This window comes from Chiloscyllium plagiosum, unplaced genomic scaffold, assembly GCF_037043375.1.
Source record: "Chiloscyllium plagiosum isolate Xiang-an unplaced genomic scaffold, Cpla_swu_hap1 HiC_scaffold_45, whole genome shotgun sequence".
Taxonomy (NCBI): domain Eukaryota; kingdom Metazoa; phylum Chordata; class Chondrichthyes; order Orectolobiformes; family Hemiscylliidae; genus Chiloscyllium; species Chiloscyllium plagiosum.
The window spans coordinates 71,066,355-71,081,649 of NW_028270183.1; positions in this window are offsets into that span (position 1 = coordinate 71,066,355).

Here is a 15,295-nt window from a genome sequence, read left to right on the forward strand (position 1 = left end):
CCTTTCTCATCCCGTCCCTCTTTCCCCCTCCCACTGACATCCTTCCTCTCTCACACTCTCCCTATCTCACCCCTCTCTTCAGCCCACCTGTCTCTCAGCCCATCTCTCTCTCAGCCCCTCCCTCTCTCAGCCCCTCTCTCTCAGCCCCTCCCGCTCTCACCCACCCTCTCTTGCACCTCCTGTCTCCCTCAGCCGTTCTCTCTCACTGTCCCCTCTCTCTCACCCCCCTCTCATTCCACACTCTCTCCCCCTTTCTATTACACCCTCTCTCTCAGACCCTACTAACTCTCTCACCCTTTCACCCCCCTCTTCACCACCTCACCCCCTCTCTCTCCCCATCTCTCACCCCTCTCTCTCTCTCACGCCCTCTCTCTTACCCACTCTCTTTCTCACGCCCTCTCTCTCTCTCACGACTCACTATCTCTCTCACCCTCTCTCTCTCACTGCCTCTCTCTCAACACCCTCTCTCTCAGCCTCTCTCAGCCACTTTCTCTCACACCCCCTTTCTCTCTCACCTTGTTATCTCTCTCCCCCTCGCTCTATCTTACCCCCTCTCTCTCCACCCTGCTCTGTCACTCTCACCCCTTTCTCTCTGTCACCCCTCACCCTCTCTCCCCCCTATATACCCTCTCTCACTCCCTCTCTCGCTCACCCCTTCACTCTATCTCCCCCGCCCACACTCCCTGTCTCTTACCCAGCTCTCTGTGTCTCTCTCTCACACCCCTCTCTCTCGCACCGCTGTCTCTCTCCCGCACTCTCTCTCGCTCTATTGTGTTCTGTCTCTTACTCCCTTTTTCTCTCTCTAATTCCCCTTCCCTCCCGTGCTCTGTCTCACACCCCCGCTCTCTCTCTCTGTATACCCCCTCTCTCACGCTCTCTTTCTCTCGTTCACCCCATTTCTCTCTCTCTTTTGACCCCTTTCTTCCTCCCTCCTCCTTGCTCTCATTCTGTCACTCTCTAGCGCCCACTCTCTCAGCCAATCTCCCTCACACCACTCTAACTCTCTCATCCATTCACTCGTTCTCTCTCTGTCTGTCTGTCTGTCTCTCTCTCAACCCATCGTTCACTGTCTATCTCACCCCCTCTCTCACCACTTTCACTCTCTGTCTCACGTCCCATCCCTCTCATCCCTCTTTCGCTCGCTGCCCCCCTTTCTCTCTCACCCCTTCTCTATCTCTCCCCCTTCTCTCAATCCCTCTCTCTCACCCCCTCTCTCTCCCACTATCTCTCCCACCTCCTCTCTCTCACCCCCTCCCACACATTTACTCTTTCTCTGACCCCCTCTCTTTCTCTCCCCTCTCTCTCATTCTCAGTCCCCTCTCTCTCCCCTCTCTCTTTCTCCACTCTCTCCCTTTCTCAGCCCTCTCTCCCTTTCTCACCCCACTCTCTCTCACCCCTTTCTCTCTCACACCCTCTCTCTCAACCCCTCTCTCTCACCCTCTCGTTCTCACTCCCTCATCCTCCTCTCTCTCACCCGCGCTCTCTCGCTCTCTCACCCCCTTCTCTAAATCTCCTCTCTCTCACCCCTTGCTCTCTCTCTCTCTTACTCTTCTCTCTCTCACATCCCACTCTCTCACCCACTTCTCTCTCACCCCCTCACCTGCTCTCTCACTCCTCTCTCTTTCCCAAACTCTCTCTCTCTTACATCCTCACCCATACTCTCTCTCACACCCCTCTCTCTTACCCTCTCTCTCTTTCACCCCCTCCCTCTCTCCAACCCCCTCCCTCTCTCCCACCCTCTCTCTGTCTCTTTCTCATGCCCTCTCTCTCCTTCTCACTCCCTCTCTCTCTCACCCCATCTCACTCTCACTCCATTTCTCTCAAACGCTCTCTCTCTCATGCCCTTTCTCCCAGCCTCTCTCTGTCTCACCTCCAGTCTTTCTCTGACCCACTCTCACTCCCCCTTTGTCTCTCTCCCTTTCTCTCTCACCCCCTCACATCGCCCTCTCTCACTCACCCCACTCCCTCACTCACCTCCCTCTCTTTCCCACTCCTCTCTCTCTCCCTCTCTCTCTAACCCCCTCTCTCATCCTCTCTCCCTCTCTCAACCCCTCTCTCTACTCCTTCTCTCTCACACTCCTCCTCTCTCTCTCAACCCCTCTCTCTCTACCCCCCTCCCCCTCTCTCTCACCCTTCTCTCCCCCTCTCTTACCCCACTCTGTCTCACCACCCCCTCTCTCAACCCAACTCACTCTCTTATCCCCTCAATCTCTCCAACCCTTACTTTCTCATCCCTCCCTCTCTCAACCCCTCTATCTCAGCCCTTCTCTCACCCCCCTCTCTCTCCCCCCCTCACCCCTCACCCCTCTCGCTCACCCCCTCTCTCTCGCCCATTCTCTCACACCCTCTCCTTCTCACTCCACTCTCTCTCTTATCCATTCCCCACTTTCTTTCTCTCAATCACCCCTTCTTTCTCACACCCCTTACCCCCACCTCCTCTCTCTCATCCCCCTCTCTCACCCGCGCTCTCTTTCTCACTCACTCTCTCTTTCTCACTTACACTCTCTCTCTCTTTTTTACTCACACTCTCTCTTTCTCAACCCCTCTCTCACCCGCGCTCTCAAACCCTCTCTCTCTTCCCCCCCCTTTCTCCCATTCTCTCTCCCACTCTCTGCCGAATTTTTTCATCCCCTTTCCCCCTCTCTCTCCCCTCTCTCTCTCCACACTCTCTCTACCCCCTCGCTAGCCCCCCAATCTCTACCCCCTCTCTCCCCCTGTCTCTCACATCCCCTCTCTCTCGCTCCCATCTCACTCACTCACCCCACTCTCACTCTCTAACCCCACTCTCTCTCACCCCACATTTCACTCCTTCCCACCCTTCTCTCTCACTCCCCTTCTCTCTCACACCCCTCTCTCTCTCACCCCCTCTCTCTCAACACCTTTCTCTCACCCCCTCTCTCTCACCCCCTCTCTTCCTCTCCTCCATTCCTTCCCCCTCACTCCCCTCCCTATCTCTCTCCCACCTCTCTCTCCCCTCTCTCTCCTCTTCTCTCTGGCCCTTCTCTCCCCCCTCTCTGCCCTCTCCCTGACCCCCTCTCCTCCGCTTCTCCTCCTCACAACCCCCTCTCCCATCTCTCTCCCCACTCTCTCCCCCTCTCTCTCCTCCTCTCTCCCCTCCTCTATCGCCTCCCTCTCTCTCCGCCCTCTCTCTCTCTCTCATCCTCTCTCTCTCACTCTTCCACTCGCTCTCTTCCTCTTGCTCTCTCTCACTCTCTCACCCTCTTCTCACACTCTCTCTTCTCCAAGGCTATTTCCCTCTCTCTTGCCACTCTCTCTCTCTCTCTCATTTCACGGTCTCTCTCGCTCGCTCTCTCTCGCTCTCTCTCTCTCTCTCTCTCTCTCTCTGTCGCTCATACTCTCTGTCTGTCTGTCTGTCTCCCTCTCTCTCAGTCCACCCTACTTCTCTCACTCTTGCTCTATCGTTTTCTCTGTCTGTTGCTCTCTCTCTCTCCGTCTCTCTCTCTCTCAGTCCTCCCCCTCACCTCTTCTCTCTCGCAACCCATCTTTCTCAACCCCTCTCTCTCACCCCTCGCTCTCTTACTCCTCTCTCACCCCTACTCCCTCTCTCTCACCCCCCTCTCTCTCACCCAAGCTCTCTTTTTCACTCAGTCTCTCTCTTTCTCACCCGAGCTCTCTCATCCCTTCTCTCTCAACTCCTCTCTCTCCCGCCCCCTCTCTCTCTTCCCTCTCTCCCCCTCTCTCTCCCCTCTCTTGCCCCCCACTCTCTACCCCCTCTCTCTCACTCCCATCTCACTCTCTCACCCCACTCTCACTCTCTCCCCCACTGTCTCTCTCTTAGCCCACATCTCACTCTCTCCCCCCACTCTCTCTCTTAGCCCACGTCTCTTTCTCTCACATCTCACTCTCTCACCCCACTCTCACTCTCTCCCCCACGTGTCTCTTTCGCCCACCCTCTCTATCTCCTACCCTTTCTCTCTCACACCCCTTCTCTCTCACACAGCCCTGTTTCTCACCTCCTCTCTCAATTCCTCTCTCTCACCCCCTCTCTCAACACCTCTCTCACCCCCCTTTCTCCTCCTCTCTCTCACCCCCTCTCTCCCCCTTCTCCTGTCTGTCACTCTCAGTCTCTGCCTCCCTCTCTCTCAGTCCACCTTATCTCTCTCACCTCTTCTCTCTCACTCTTGCTCTATCGTTCTCTCTGTTCTGTTGCTCTCTCTCTCCGTCTCTCTCTCTCAGTCCTCCCCCTCACCTCCTCTCTCTCTCAACCCATCTTTCTCAACCCCTCTCTCTCCCCTCTCTCTCTAACCCTCTCTCTCTCACCCCCTCTTTCCCCGTCTCTCTCTCAACCCCCTCTCTGTCAACCCCGTCTCTCAATTTCTCTCTCTCCCCTCTATCACAACCGCTCTCTCTCACCCCCTTTCTCCCACTCCCCTTTCTCTCACGACCCTTCGTTCTCTCACCACCTTCTCTCTCTCAACCCCGCTCTCACACCCCTCTCTGTCTCACCCCGCCTCTCTCACCCCCTCCCTCTCTCCCACCCTCTCTCTTTATCTCTTTCTCATCCCCTCTCTCTCCTTCTCACTCCTTCACTCTCACCCGGCACGGTGGCACAGTGGTTAGCATTGCTGCCTCACAGCGCCAGAGACCCGGGTTCGCTTCCCGCCTCAGGCGACTGACTGTGTGGAGTTTGCACGTTCTCCCCGTGTCTGCGTGGGTTCCCTCTGGGTGCTCCGGTTTCCTCCCACAGTCCAAAGATGTGCAGGTCAGGTGAATTGGTCATGCTAAATTGTCCGTAGTGTTCGGTAAGGGGTAAATGTATGGGTGGGTTGCGCTTCGGTGGGGCGGTGTGGACTTGTTGGGCCGAAGGGCCTGTTTCCACACTGTAAGTAATCTAATCTATCTATCTAATCTAATATAATCTAATCCCCATCTCTCACCCACTCTCTCTCTCACCCACCTCTCTTTCTCAACCTCTCTCTCACAACCCCTCTATCTCCCTTCCAGCTCCATCCCCCCACACTCCCTCACCTACCTACCCCTCTCACCCCCCTTACACGTCCTCTCTCTGTCACTCCTCTCTTTCTCTCACCACTCTAACTCTCTTACCTTCTCTACCCCTCTCTCACTCCTCTCTCTCTCTCACACCCCTCTCTCTCTCCCGCCCTCCCTCTCTCACCCAGTCCCACTCTCACACCCTCCCTCTTTCTCCCCTATCTCTCACATCCCTCTCTATCACCCTCCCTCTCTCATCCCGTCCCTCTTTCCCCCTCCCACTCTCATCCCTCCTCTCTCACACACTCCCCATCTCACCCATCTCTCTCAGCCCATCTCTCTCAGCCCCTCTCTCTCTCAGCCCCTCCTACTCTCACCCACCCTCTCTTGCACCCCATGTCTCTCTCAGCCCCTCTCTCACTGCACCCCTCTCTTACCGCCTCTCTTATTTCACTCTCTCTCACACCCTACTAACTCTCTCTCACCCCTCGCAACCCCTCTCTCTCACCCCCAGTCGTTTTCTCAACCCCTTCTCTCTCTCAACCCCTCTCTATCTCAACCCTGCTCTCACCCCTCTCTCACACCCCTCACCAACCCCTCTCTCAACACCCCCTCACTCTCTCATCCCCTTACTCTCTCACCCCCTCACTCACCCCTCTCTCTCTTCCCCTCTCTGTCACTCCCCTCTCTTTCTCTCTCAACCCGTCTCTCTCACCACTCTCTGTCACACCCTCTCTCTCACCCCCTCTTTCTCTGTCAAGCCCTCTCTCTGACCCCTCTCTCTCACTCCCTCTCTGACTCACACCCCCCTCTCTCACCGCCCCCTCTCTCACCACCCCCTCTCTCAACACCCTTCAATCTCCTATCCCCTCACTCTCTCACCCCCTCAGTCTCTCACCCCCCTCTCTCTCAATCCCTCTCTCTCACACCTCTCTCTCGCCCCGTCTCACCCCGTCCCTCTCTCAACCCCTCTCACACCCTTTCTCTCTTACCCCGCGCTCTCACTGTAACCTCTCCCCCTCTCGCTCAACCCCTCTCTCTCTCACTCACTCTCTCAATCACACCCTCTCCTTCTCACTCCACTCTCTCTCTTACCACCTCTCCACTTTCTCTCTCTCAATCACCCCTTGTCTCTCTCACCCTCTCTCTCACCACTCTCTCTCATTCCCTAAGTCTCTCCCCCCCACCACCACCTCTCTCAACCCTCCTCACTCTCTCATCCCCTTTCACTCTTATCCTGCGTTCTCTCTAACCCTTCCCCCTCTCACCTCTCTCGCTCACTCACTCGCTCTTCCCCTCTCTCTCGCACCCCTCTCTTTCTCTCTCAACCCCTCTCTCTCACCACTCTCTCTCACACCCTCTCTCTCACCCCTCTCTCTCACCCCTCGCTTTCTCTATCAACCCCTCTCTCACCCCCTCTCTCACCACTCCCTCTCTCTCACAACGATCTCCCTCTCACACCCCTGTCTCTCCATCACCCCTCTCTCTCCCAGCCCAATGTCTTTCACATCCGCCCCTCTCTCTCACACACACTCTCACACACCCTCCCTCTCTCACCACCTCCCTCTCTCCCACCATCTCTCTGCCTCTTTCTCATCCCCTCTCTCTCCTTCTCACTGCCTTTCTCTCACCCCCTCTCTCTCTTACCCCCCCTCTCCCATGCACTCTCTGTCACTCACTCCCACCTCTCCCTCTCACCGCCCTCTCACCCAGCTCTCTCTCTCTCTCTCACCACCTCTCTGTCACCCCCTCTCTCTCACCCCCTCTCTCTCACACCCTCTCTCTCACCCCTCTCTCTCTCACCCACACTCTCACTCACACCTTCTCCTTCTCACTCTACTCTCTCTTACCCCCGCCCCACTTTCTCTCGCTCAATCACCCCATGTCTCTCACCCCCTCTCTCGCACACCTCTCTCTCACTCCCTGTGTCTCTCACCACCCCTCTCTCACTATCCCCTCTCTCAACCCCTTCACTCTTTCACCCCTCTCTCTCTCACCACAGTCTCTCTCTCTCTCTGTCCCATCACCTCTGTCTCTCACCCCTTCTCTCTCAACCTCTTCTCACCCCACCCCCTCTATCTCACGCCTCGCTCTCTCACCTGGTCTCCCTTTCTCACTCACTCTTTCTCTTTCTTACTTACACTTTCTCTCTTTTTCACTCACTCTCTTTCTCTTTCTCACACCCTCTCTCTCACGCCGTCTCTCTCAACTCCTCTCTCTCTCCCTCAACTCCTCTTTCTCCTCTCTCTCACTTCTCTCTACCCCCTCTCTTGCCCCCCACTTTCTACCTCCCTCTCTGCCCCTGTCTCTCACACCCCCTCTCTCTCACTCCCATCTCACTCTCTCACCCCACTCACTCTCTCACCCCACACTCACTCTCTCACCCCACTCTCTCTCTCTAAGCCCGCGTCTCTCTCTCTCTCACCCCTTATTTTCCCCATCTCTCTCAACCCCTCTCTCTCAACCCCCTCTCTCAACCGCGGTCTCTCAACTTCTCTGTCTCTCAATTCCTCTCTCTCTCTCCCCTCTCTCTCTCCCCCTCTCTCTTGCCCCCACCCTCTAACCCCTCTTTCCTGCGTCTCTCACATCCCTCTCTCTCACTCCCATCTCACTCTCTCACCCCACTCTCACTCTCTACCCCCATGTCTATCTCTCCCGCCCCCTCTGTCTCCCACCCTTTCTCTCTCACACCCGTTCTCTCTCTCACACCGATGTTTCTCACCTCCCCTCTCAATTCCTCTCTTTCACCCCCTCTCTCTCAACACCTCTCTCTCTCTCACCCTCTCTCTCCCCCTCTCTCCCCCCTCTCCTCCTCTATCCACTCATCTCTCTGCCCCCTCTCTCTCCCCTCTCCCTCTCCCCCCTCCCCCGCGCCCTCTCTCTCTCCTACTGTCTCCCCTCCTCTTTCGCCTCTCTCTCTCACACCCCTCTCTTACGTCTCTCTCTCTCTCACACGCACACACTTCAGCTCACTCTCTTCCCCTTGCGGTCTCTCTCACTCTCTCATCCTCTTCTCACACTATCTCTCTCCCCCTGCCTCTCTCCCTCTCTCTTCCCTCCCTCTCTCTCTTATCTCACGGTCTCTCTCATTCGCTCTCTCTTGCTCGTGCTCTCTCTCTCTCTCTCTCTCTCTCTCTCTGTCGCTCACGCTCTCTCTGTCTGGCACTCTCACTCTCTCCCTACCTCTCTCCCAGTCCATCCTACCTCCCTCACCTCTTCTCTCTCACTCTTGCTTTATCTCTCTCTCTGTCTGTCGCTGTCTCTCCGTCTCTCTCTCAGTATCCCCCTCACCTCCTCTCTCTCAACCCATCTTTCTCAACCCCTTACTCCCCCCTCTCTCTCACCCCCTTCTCTCTCACCCCCTTCTCTCTCTCAACCCCACTCTCTTTCAACCCCGCTCTCTCTCACCCCTTTGTCACCCCCCATCACCACCACCTCGCTCAAATGCCCTCACTCTCTGATCCCCTCACTCTCTCACCCCCTCACTCACCCCTCTCTCTTTTCCACTGTCTCTCTCAACCCTGTCTTTCTCTGTCAACCCCTTATTCTCACCCCTCTGTCTCTCATTCCCTCTCCCTCTCAACCCCCTTTCTCTTCACCCCCTCTCTCAACAACCGTCAATCGCTCATCCCCTCACTCTCTCACCCCATCAGTCTCTCACCCCCCCTCTCTCAACCATCTCTCTCTCTCACATCCATCTCTCTCTCACTCCCGCTCTCTCTCTCCCCTCTCTCTCCGTCACCCATCTCTCTCCCACCCCAATCTCTTTTACATCCCCCCTCTCTCTCACACACACTCTCACACACCCTCTCTCTCGCACCCCCTCTCTCTCTCGACCCCTCTCTCCCACACCCTCTCTGTCACTCACTTAAATCTCTCCCTCTCACCGCCCTCTCACCCCTCTCTTTCTCTCACACCCCCCTCTCTCTCAACCCTCTCTTTCTCCCACCTTCCTCTCTCTCAACCCCTCTCTCTCACCCCTCTCTCTCACACCCTCTCTCACCCCTCTCTCTCACCCCACTCTCTCAACACCCCCTCTCTCAACACCCCTCAAACTCTCATCCCCTCACTCTCTAACCCCCTCAGTCTCTCACCCCCTCTCTCTCAACCCCTTTCTCACACATCCATCTCTCTCTCACCCCCCTCTCTCTCCCCTCTTGTAAGGGGTGGTGTAATTTTTAAATCATTAACTGTTGTAGTAAGCACATAGTAAGTACAAAGCCACCATTTTAGTCCTTTCTACCCTGTAGTAAGCACCAGCAGATACTCCCCTAGATTTTCATGAATGGAACAATGGAAACAGCTTTCCTCGTGGCTGAGGGACTGCCCACAACCCATGGCTGTACATCATCATCCATATAAGGGAGAACGGTGAACTCAAACACTGATTGGCTGGGTGATGAACCAAATAATCTCATCCATCAGGGAGGACAGTGGGGAACTTTGACACCCATTGGCTGAGACAGTAGAAGGCCCAGCCCATTACTACATGTATATAATGCGCGGGGATTACAATCTGTGTGTGTGCCTCGTGGGAAGCCATTGAGGTAACACCCGGTTCTGCAGAACTGAATACATAGTTTTGGACGAACTCCTCCGTGTCTTTGTTCTTGGGAAGGGAAGCAGAGTGCCTGATGGGGGGTCGCAGAGGTCCCTATCTTGCACAATTGGGGGTCTCGCCCGGGATGCAATAATTATTGCCGGGGCTCTCTCTTCGGCTCGTGGATCAAGTCTGATACAAAAAGACGCGTCTGGTATATATTTATACTGCTCACTGGATCGGCTTGGTCCGTCAGCCGTCGGCCAAGAGAGTGACCCGGCTCATTAAAAATAATTTTGAATCCTGGAAAAGGAACACACGGACGAGTGCTGGGACGACTGGTTAGTGACTATACGCGGGGTACACACATTTAAACAGGCCAGACAACTCCGTGCACGGATCAAGGTAAGAGATTTTTTTTGTTCTTCCTTGTTGGCCACGTGGTTTTGACGGTCATCTGTGAAAACGCTTTAGGCGTTTAAGACCAGGACCGAAGATAAGCCACAGGAAATTGTGGTTTTGACGGTCATCTGTGAAAACGTTTTAGGCGTTTAAGACCAGGACCGAAGATAGACCATGGGAAATCAGACTTCTGAATTTATTAAGGAGAAGTCAGGGAAGACTGCAAATGGGAAAGAAATACCCCCCGATAGTCCATTAGGTAGGAAGTTAAGTCTATGGACGGACAGTAGTAGGACAAGGGACTTAAAGAAAGAGACCATGATAAAATATTGTTGTTTTATATGGACCAAGGAACCTATCCGCGCCCCCTCGGTAGTTTGGCCCGAATATGGATCTGATGAAGACTGGGTGTGTCAAATCCTAAATGTATATGTTAACAGAAAACAACCGTTTGACCCAGAAGAGAGCAAATACGCCGCCGCCTGGCTGGCAGGCGATAGTGAGGGTCCCACGCGTCTCTATCCTCTGATTCCCCAAACAGAGCCGAGGAAGCCCCAGAAGCCTTGGGACGTCCTCACCGACGGTTTGCCACCGTCTGCCCCGCCCCCGTATATACCACCCGCGCACGACCAGGCGCACGACCAGGCGCACGACCAGGCGCACGACCAGGCGCACGACCAGGCGTCCAGCGCGGACCTCCCTCCTGCGATGGATAAGTCCGATTCCCAGCAGGCTATGACCAGTGAGGCAGGGACTGCTGGGGGGAGCACAGGAGGGGGCGCAGAACCCACCCCAGGCACTAGGAAATCGGTCCGACTCGAGATGCGGAGGGGCCGAGAAGAGGAATTGAGAGCTGGGAGGAGTGACAATATTGAACAGCTGAACCCCTTACGAGAGGTGCCGTTTGGGAATGAACGGACTGGGTTCGTAGTACAACCTTTAAATTCTGGGGATATCCGGCAACTCCGTAACGAACTACCCCGTCTATTGGACGACCCCATCAGTGTGGGAATACAACTGGACCAATTTCTGGGGCCCAGTATATACACATGGGCCGAATTACAGGCCATGATGAGAATATTATTTAATTACGATGAAATTGTTATGATCCGGAATAGTGCAATGGCCATTTGGGATAAGGAGCATCAGGGAGGCCCTCAGCGTGGAGAGCAGAAGTACCCCTTAGAGGACCCCCGGTGGGATCATAACGACGCGGGGGGACGGGCCAATATGACAGATCTCAGAAGCCTTATAATCAGGGGAATCAAAACCTGCGTGCCTAAACAGCGGAATTTAGCGAAAGCATTCGAAGTTGGACAGAAAAAGGATGAATCCCCGAGTGAGTTTTTAGACCGTTTGCGGGAGTCCATGCGAAAGTATTCAGGTTTAGACCCCGATGGGGAAATAGGCAAGGGCTTGCTTAAGGTGCACTTTGTGACTAAATCATGGCCTGACATTCAGAAGAAAATACAGAAAATAGAGGAATGGGCTGAAAAAGACGTTGCGGAATTATTGCGGGAAGCACAGAAGGTGTACGTTCAGAGGGATGTAGTAAGGGAGAAACAGAAGACAAAAATGATGGTGGCAGCCGTACGGGAAGCTTGTAAATCCACCGGAATGGGGGAGGGAGGTTATGGGGTGGAAAGAGGAAGGTCGAGGGAAAGTCGGAGAGGGAGAGGAGCGAGACGGGGCAGAGGTGAGAGAGGAGGATCTTATGGATTTGAGCGGCCTCCAATGGCTGGATGTTACCATTGCGGGAAACTGGGACACTTCAAAAGGGATTGTCCCGAGTTTAAAAGGGAGCGAGAAGGGATGTATGAAATGGAGCGTGAACAAATGGATTAGGGAAGTCAGGGGAGGATCGGAACACTGGCCTACCAAGAACCCCTGGTAAATTTACAGGTGGGCCCATTTAGACAAGATGTTACCTTCTTAGTTGACACAGGCGCCGGCAGGTCCTCAATCCCCCTCCATCCTAGGGGGGTTGGCTTCCAAGCTAAAACATTAAACATTTCAGGAGTTAAGGGTGGGGTTTTTAGTGCGAAAATATTCAAACCACAACCCTTACGGCTGGAGGAGGAGGAGCTCCAGGTGGAACTCCTTCACCTCCCCCATCTTCCCTATGGGTTGTTGGGACGGGATTTGATAGTCCGTTTCGGATTACGAATAGAAGTGGGAGAAGAGGATGAATTAGCCGTTACCATGTCATACCTTAGTGAGTCCCGATTGACAGAGATAGACCCTAGGGTTTGGGTCGTCAAAGGGAACCGGGGGGGGCTCGCAATTCGACCTGTGGAGGTAAAATTAAAGCCCCAGAGCCCCGACGTCAGAGTGCGCCAATACCCCATCTCTTGGGAAGGGAGGCAGGGCCTGAAGACAGTTATGGAAGACCTAATAAAAGATGGTTTGGTAGAGCCCTGTATGTCACGATACAATTCCCCCATCCTGCCGGTCCGGAAGTCGGACGGGAGCTACCGAATGGTCCAAGACCTAAGGGAAATAAATAAAATTGTCCAAGTACGGCACCCTGTGGTACCGAACCCATACACTATTCTGGGGCGAATACCTCCGGACCACGGCTGGTTTAGTGTTATAGACTTAAAGGATGCCTTCTGGGCGTGCCCCCTGGACAAGGACAGTAGGGATTTTTTTGCTTTTGAATGGGAGGATCCTGATACTGGCAGAAAACAGCAGTACAGGTGGACAGTGCTCCCCCAAGGATTCACTGAGTCCCCGACTCTGTTCGGGCAGATTCTGGAACAATTATTGGAGGGACTAACCTTGTCCCCGGCCCTTAAGCTTATACAATACGTGGACGATCTCCTATTATCCGGACCCACGGAGGAGGACGTCCTACTTGGGACTAATGCCCTCTTAAATTACCTAGCTGAGAAGGGGTTAAGAGTGAGTCAGAAGAAGCTCCAATATGTCGAGAAAGAGGTTAAGTACCTGGGACACTTGATAAGCCAGGGACAGAAACGAATAAGTCCGGAAAGAGTGCGGGCAATAATCGAACTAGGCCTCCCAATGACTAAGAGGGAATTACGGAGGTTCTTGGGACTCTTAGGCTATTGTCGGTTATGGATAGATGACTATGCCCCCCTTACTAAAGACTTGTACCTAAAACTCATCGAGGAGGCACCCAATAGAATAAAATGGGAGGAGGAGGAGAAAAAGTTAATTGGAATTCTAAAAGAAAAATTGATGACCGCGCCTGTTTTAAGCTTGCCGGATTTTAGTAAGACATTTCGTCTCTTTGTAAACTCCAGGAAGGGAACCGCTCTTGGAGTATTGACCCAGGATTGGGGGGGAAAAAGGAAGCCCGTGGCTTTCCTGTCAAGAATTCTGGATCCAGTCTCCCGAGGGTGGCCGGAGTGTGTCCAAGCTGTGGCAGCCACGGCAAAGCTGGTAGAGGAAAGCAGGAAGTTGACTTTCGGGGCCCCCTTGACAGTCATTACACCCCACCAGGTTAGAACTATCCTGAATCAGAAGGCTGGAAGGTGGCTGACTGATTCGAGAATTCTGAAATATGAAGCCATACTGTTAGACCGAGAGGACCTCCGAATAGAAGTCGGGGGCTGCCAGAACCCGGCGGACTTCCTTTGGAAAGGGGAAGGGGAGGAGGAACTGGAACATTGCTGTTCAGACATAATAGAGTACCAGAGTAAAGTGAGGGAAGATCTGAGGGACACCCCCTTACATGCAGGAAGGCGGTGGTACATTGACGGGTCCTCTCGGGTGATAGATGGGAAAAGACACAACGGTTATGCAGTCATTAGTGAGACTGGTTGGGAATTAGTGGAAAGTGGACGGCTACCGAATGCCTGGTCCGCACAAACATGCGAATTGTACGCCTTGCACCGGGCTTTGAGGAATTTAAAGGGAATAGCCGGGACGATATACACTGACTCTAAGTATGCCTTTGGGGTAGTACACACCTTTGGGAAGATCTGGAAGGAAAGGGGAATGATAAATAGTAGAGGAAAGGAGTTGGTCCACGAGGAACTGGTAGCCATGATCTTGGAGGATTTGTTGCTGCCACAAGAGATTGCTGTAGTGCATGTGAAAGGGCACCAGAAAGACGATAAAATAGAGACCCTGGGGAACCAATTGGCAGATGAACAGGCAAAATTGGCCGGGATGGGGAAGGAAGTAATAAACTGCCTGGTAAGGATTCCCCAGATATCTGAAATTACCGAAGTGCCCACGTTCACTCACAAAGAAGAAACTCTTCTTGCGTCTCTGGGGGGTACAAAGGATAGGGAAGGGAAGTGGACCTTACCCGATGGCCGCCAGCTACTGAATCGACCGTTGACGCGGGACATTATTGCCCGTCTACACCAAGGGGGTCACTGGGGCGCCCAGGCACTGTGTGATGCCTTCCTGCGCCAATATGCCCACCCTGGTCTGTACACAGTAGCCAAGCAGGTCACGGGAGATTGCATAACGTGCCGAAAGATTAACAAAAGGGGGCTGCGGAAGCACGCAAGGCAAGGGGGTAGGAGTCCGGCCTATAGGCCGTTTGAGTATGTCCAGGTAGATTACACTGAGCTCCCCCCCATAGGTCGCCTGAAGTATCTATTAGTAATAGTAGATCACCTGACAGGATGGGTGGAAGCTTTCCCCACTGCCACGGCAACAGCAACCCAGGTTAGCAAAATTCTACTCGAACAAATCATCCCACGGTTTGGGCTACCCCGCGCTATTGACTCTGACCAGGGGAGCCACTTCACCTCGACTGTCCTCCAGAATATAGTGCAAGCAATGGGGATTGACTGGGATTTGCACACCCCCTGGCACCCCCCCTCCTCGGGCAAGGTCGAAAGAATGAACCAGACCATCAAAAAGCAGCTAACCAAACTCACTAGTGAAATCGGCCTGCCTTGGACCAAATGCCTACCCCTTGCCCTATTGCAAATTCGCACCCAGCCAAGGCGGGATTTGGGCGTCTCCCCTTTCGAAATGCTGTTTGGCCTCCCATTCCATGGGCCGAAGGGGGAACCCCCTGTATTCGAGTCTCGGGACATGTTTGTGCAAAAATATGTGGTGGCTCTGGGGTCTGCTCTATCTCGTTTACGCCAACAGGGACTTTTGGCACAGACGCCGCCCCTCGAGTTCGCGGTGCACACCATCAAGCCGGGTCAGTGGGTCCTGATTAAAAGCTGGAAGCAACGCACCCTCGAACCAACTTGGGACGGTCCCTTCCTAGTACTTTTGACGACCGAAACGGCTGTCCGTACGGCCGAAAAGGGCTGGACACATTACACTCGAGTCAAGGGACCAGTGCCACAACCGACGGAGGACGAACAAACCTCTCTGACAGAGGCATCTAAGGAACAGAGACCCTGAGAACAGACTAGTCGGACTTTGGCGAATCTAAAGGAACTGTGCCCTCTGGCT